Raw genomic sequence first — 6,000 nt, forward strand, 5'->3', positions numbered from 1 at the left:
TCCGCGCAATTGTTGATAATAGGTGCTCCCGAAACGGAAGTAGTTCCGCCTCAGGACCACCTCTAGGAGATGGAGGACAAAGTCACGGCCGCCCAGGGAGAGCCCGGTGCTGGCCAGGGCCACATCGACGACATTCAACCCGTAAGTGTGCTCTATGGAGGTATATAGAGAGACTACATCGAAACTGACAAGGATGGGATCGGCAGGTAAACTCATTTACCAAGCGGCTCTGTTCGGGAAAGCCCGGTGCTGGTGGCGCTACATCGACGACATTTTCGTGGTGTGGGGAGGCTCTCAAGGTGAATTAGAGCACTTTTTTGGGTATCTCAATGGTATGGTGCCCGGGCTCGGGTTCACCATGACAATGTCCACAGTATCTTTGCAATTTCTCGATGTGATGGTATATGTCAGGGATGGGGGTATCGAGACTGACATTTTCCACAAACCTACAGATAGGAATAATTTGTTAGATTTTAGGAGCAGTCATCCACGACGGATGGTTGAGTCGTTACCGTGGAGTCAGATGTTGAGGGTGAGACGGGTGGTATCGGGGGAAGAGCAATTTGGGATAAGGGTGGAGGAGATGGGGAAGAAATTCCTTGAGAGGGGGTACCCACGACGGTTGGTAGAGAAGATCTCACAAAAAGTGGGGGAGGTTGACCGGGAGTCCACGTTCCAGGGAAAGAAGAAGGAGAGGGATTCTAAACGGATTCCGTTTGTCTCGACATATGGATCCAAAAGTGGTGATATAGCGCGTATTATACGCAAAGAATGGCACATTTTACAAAAAGGTTTGCCCATGGTAGAGGAATTTGTGGGTTTCCCCATGATGGCATACAAGAGAGGGACCAACCTGCGTGACAGATTGGTGAAGACCGAGGTTGGGGAGCCGCATGGGGATGGGCAAAGGTATCTGGCACCAAGGAAGTTGGGATGTTTTCCCTGCCTTGGGTGTTGTAACTGTGGCAATATGCTGAAGGGTGATACCTTTGCCCATCCCTATAGCGGCAAGCCTTATAAGATCAAAAACTTTTTCACATGCAGGTCACGGGACGTGATATACATGATCACGTGCCCATGTGGCCTCATCTACATTGGGGAGACCACTATGGAAGCCAGGGAACGCATCAATTCCCACAAGAGTAACATCCGTAGGGCCCAGATTGACAAGCCGGTGGCAAAACATTTCCTGGAGCGTGGGCACTCGGTCAACCAACTCCGATTCAGAATCATTGATTCGGTTGGCCCTCTGAGACGTGGGGGGGACAAGGATCGGATTCTACAGAAGAAAGAACTTAGGTGGATTTTTGAAATGAGAGCCCTCCAACCTTATGGGATGAACATAGATTTTCCGATAACGAATGTGTAATGAGCCTGAGTGACCTTTGAACTGGTTCTCTGTGTAATGTTTTTAACTGTAGTTTGTTTTTTATTAAGGCACGTTTCTCACTTTTTCCTAGCCCACATGGAGTACGGCATGCCATAGAACTAAGGCTTGGGTCCAATCCGTGACCCCTAGATGAGTGTGGATTTCTCCCTTCACGCACCGCAGCAAAGGATGGGGCTAGACCGAGGTTGCAGCTTCGGCAATGCGGGGTGGATCGGACACTGGAGAGGCGGGACTGTGATGTCATCAGGGCCGGGTTTCGGCTGATGACGTGATGACACCGCCTCCTTTGTGGACGTCCCCCATCGTTGCCTTAAGCTGTGAAGGGAATGCAGAACAGCATTGCAGCCTAATCCGATCTAGGTTTGGATCGTGAATACTGCGGATGCGGTGGGGTGGAGTTATCGCACCCGTCTTGTGGGGTAGGGGCGGACCAGCCCGGAGGCGTCCCTGACAACGGCGCGCACGACGGGGGAGATAGGATGACGTGAGATCGGGTGGGCGGAGCCGCACTGCGAGCAGCTGATCCTAAGGAAACAGGCAGTGACGTGACCCTCTCTTTCCTGTCATGCGCGCCTGGCGCTTGTGAACGCCGAGGCACATGTGTGCCTGTCAGGTATGTGGGCGATAAGGATCTAATATGTATGATTGTTTGACACATGTAGTAGGAGCACCTGAGGACGCATCTGTGATGACCTCAGCACCTTAGTCACACTATCATTGGCCACTCTCTTATGAGTGGGTGTGTTTTAAGATATTTAAACAGGCACTTGTTAATGGCATTTTGTGTTTGATAAAGGCTGTGAAGCAGCCGAAACGTCACAACCCCTGCACGCTGTTCACTTGGCGGTTCCCCTAATAAAGGGATGTTTTACCGGTCATGCTGCCTCCATCTTCTTTCTTTGGACTATCTTGAGGCTAGGTCATCAGTGGTAAAAAGAGGATGACCCCTTTAACAGTAGGACTGGAGGGAATGGGTTAGGTTGAGAATTTGGCATGGGGGAAACATTTTAATTTTTGCCTCAGACAGCAGAAAGGCTAGGTTGCCATAAAGCAATGAGGGAAGGTGGGGGGTCCAAGCTGAACTCTTGCATCAGGGCCCATGAGCCTTTAGCTACGCCCTTGTATATCTCCCTGTAGACAGTGGAAAGGGAAATTAAGACGAGGACATATGGCACTATTACTGGGTTCACTGAGGCTGTTTGTGGCAGTATTTTAATGCAGGGGAGGAAGAGGTTAAAATTAGATGACTAGATCACTGCCATGGGATCTGTTTTTATCTGTTCATCTGACGGATCAGAAGAACGATAAACTAAGGGTGGGTTCACACTAGCGTTAGGGATTCCGTTATGGCTTTCCATTATAACATGGCTATAACGGAAAATATCAGAATGCCCAGAAAGAATGCAAAACGGAAGCCTTTAAAAGGCATTCCATCGACAGGACTTTGTTTTCCGTCTTGAATAACGGGACCCAGACGGATCCGTTTTGATTCCCATAGACTTCTATTAGGACGGAAAGCAAACGGAATGCCTTTTAAAGACTTCCGTTTTGCATTCTGTCATAATACAAGTCTATGGGCAGAAGAACGGATCCGTCCTTCCGTCTTATGGATTCTGTTACTTTCCGTTATAAGCCATAACGGAATCCAAAACGCAGATGTGAGCCCACCCTAAACGATGATGTGAACCCGGCCGTATTCATACAAAACTGAGATTTCCTTTTATCTGATCTGATCCAAGTTTGTTAGCACACCTTACCTCATAATTTAAGAGCATCTTTCAGCATGATCATCCCTATTAAACCAGGCATAATGAGCGGTAGGGTCGATAATGCTGAGTAAAGTGATACCTGCCTTTTGTGTCTACAGTGAACTGCTGCTGAGATATATTGCTTACCAAGGGGCTGGCCGTAGCTAACGCAATGACCCTGTGCTCGGTTTACTCCACTTTGAGTCATAGGGCCAGAGCTCTCATTTAGTGTCCATTCAAATGGCCGTATGTATGGGTTTGCATCCGTTCCACAATTTTGCGGAATAGGTGCAGACCCATTCATTTCAATCAGGCCACAAAATATGCGCACAGCACACCGTCTGGTGTCCGCATCCGTAGTTCCGTTCCGCGGCCCCGCAAATAATATAGAGTGTGTCTTATTCTTGTCCGCAATCCTGGTTAAGAATAAGCGTTTCTATATAGCGCTGGCCCTGTGCTTTTCACAAAATGCCGAACGCACGTGGCCTGTATCCATGTTTTGCGGATCAGTCCTTAGTGTTCTCATGCCAGTGCAGAGCCGGCTCAGTGACTCGGAGCTTGTGGATCTAATGAGCAAGCACCGAGTCACTAAGCCAACTCGGCTCTGCGAGGGCTAGATGAGATGTCATGCCCCGTCAATCAGAGTGGAGGGAGGAGTTCACAGAGCGCAGGGCTGTAGCGTTAGCGGTGCTCCAAGTGCTGAGGCCAGCCCCTTTGTGCTCGAAATAGGTAATTTGCATACATTTAAAAAGCAATATATCTCAGCAGTAGTTTACTTTAGAGACAAAAGGCAGGAATCACTTTATTCAGCATGATCGACCCTGCCATGTCTGTTTTAAAGGAGATATCTGTTTTAATAGGGTTGATCATGCTGACAAATGCTCTTTAAATGAGTTTCACAATCATAGGTTTAATTCATTCTTCTATGAACATGGCTTAAAGGGTTTTTCCGAGACTTTTTAATTGATTACCTATTTTCTGGATAGGTCATCAGTATCTGATCCTGGGACTCTCACCGATCAGCTGTTTGAGTGGGCCAGCTTTCCCAAGGCCAATGACATCACGCTCATCAGTCACGTGGTCTAGGCGCAGCTCAGCCCCATCCCGGTGCATCGGGCTGAGCTGCGATACCAAGCGCAGCCGCTATACAACGTACGGTGTTGTGCTCGGTGACCTGAGAGAAGGTTGCATCTCTTACAGGGGCACCGATGCCTTCTCAATCAGCTGATCGGCAGGAGTCCTGAGTCTCAGACCCCCACCGATCAGACACTGATGACCTATCTAATGAAATAAAAATTTTAGGAGCGTAACTATAGGGTGTACAGATGTAGCAGTCACACCAAGCCCCGGTGCAGATTTGTTGCTCGGCTGCTGTATTGAAGGAGACACCATCTACACCCCCGTAAACAGAAATTCTATAGCAGACACTAAATAAAAAAAGTTAGTTTTCATCCAAAGCGCGAATCCAGTAAATAACCGTACAACTCCTGAGGGAAACCAATATACAAGTCTCCAAATCCTAGCCCTCCACAATTGGTCCATAACTAGAAGCTGACAGGTGCGTAGTCATCATCTTCACTGAATGACGATATGACTCTCATCAGATATGGACTCCCTCTCATACTACACTTACATGCAACTTTACTAATCTTCCGGGGTGATGCTTCTGATCCACAGACGGGAGCAGCAGAAATGGCAGGTAATATAATCAGTGACAGGGACAATGATGAGGATTACCTGCGTTCACTGAGACGGATCCACAGGCTTCATTCACCCAAGAGAAGGAAAGATGTGCTAGCAGCAAGAAGCCAGTAGCTGCTGTGTCGCCCGTCACTCGGCTGATACAGAAAAACGTATCTGATTAAAGAACTGTCTGTTTGTTCTCCATTGAACTGTACTGTAGCAACAGTAAATAAAGGCCGGCCGCACCCAGGCTATCCGCCGCACTTAAGCCATGGATTACTGCAGGGACGCTGTGTGTACTGGTTACTCACATACTGACACTGCAGCTATTCAATCACTGTCCACCTTCAGGTCCAGAATAAGCTCTTATCAATATTTATAGTGGACAGAACGAGGTGATTATTAACGACTTACAGTATGTAGGGTGCACTGTCTTCTTACTGCTGACATGACTGCACAAGCAGTGCTTTGTCTGTGTTAGTAACCACTTGCATTTCCCATGTAGTAACAGTTCTGGAGCATCTATACTTATGGCTCTATGTTGTGCCATTCCTCTATTATTACTGCTAGAAGTTTATAAATGAGTGGCCAGCAGTCTGCAGTAAATGTCCATCTGGTTCTTACAGCTTGGAGGGGGCGTCCCTGCACAGTCAGGGTAGCCAGTGTCAGACTGTGCAGGGGCACGCCCCCAACTGGGAACAACTGCTACAACTACTACAGACAGATGCCCCTGTTACTAAAACAGTTAGGAGAGGTGACAGGTAATAAATAATATAAGTGCATTAATGAGTGTATTATTATCAATATGAGTTTAACACAACTTAAAGCATCTAAGTCAGGGATCAGCAACCTCCGGCAGTCCAGCTGTTCTGAAACTACAACTCCCAGAATCCTCCTTTCACTTCTAAGGGAGTTACAAGAACAGCTGAGCAAGTGTGCATGCTGGGAGTTGTAGTTTATAGGTCTATAAAGTTTCTGCGCTTAGTCCGTGGCATAGCCTTCCATGGTAATTGGATCCATTGTCCCATAAGTTTATGCTCACTGCAGGGTTTTAGGGGGGAGGTCGATGATGTGAAGATTTGACGAGGACCGTTGTAAGATTGAGTTCACTCTGTAAAACTCGGGTATTTTTGTGCAGTATTTTGCTGCAGCAGACAGATCACATATGAAAGTGAATGG

At 47.7% G+C, this 6,000-nt stretch overlaps 1 protein-coding gene across 1 annotated transcript in view; it reads right to left on the reverse strand.

Moving 5' to 3' along the window:
- Positions 1-4,971, reverse strand: part of RP1 (RP1 axonemal microtubule associated) — a 659,535-nt gene extending 654,564 nt beyond the window's left edge. Inside the window, exon 1 of the mRNA XM_044295389.1 lies at positions 4,876-4,971. The gene's annotated coding sequence lies outside the window, so the exon portion shown is untranslated. The remainder of the gene's footprint in view (positions 1-4,875) is intronic.
- Between the last annotated feature and the right edge of the window lie 1,029 nt (positions 4,972-6,000).

The sequence above is a fragment of the Bufo gargarizans genome, chromosome 5 (genome assembly GCF_014858855.1).
Source record: "Bufo gargarizans isolate SCDJY-AF-19 chromosome 5, ASM1485885v1, whole genome shotgun sequence".
NCBI lineage: Eukaryota > Metazoa > Chordata > Amphibia > Anura > Bufonidae > Bufo > Bufo gargarizans.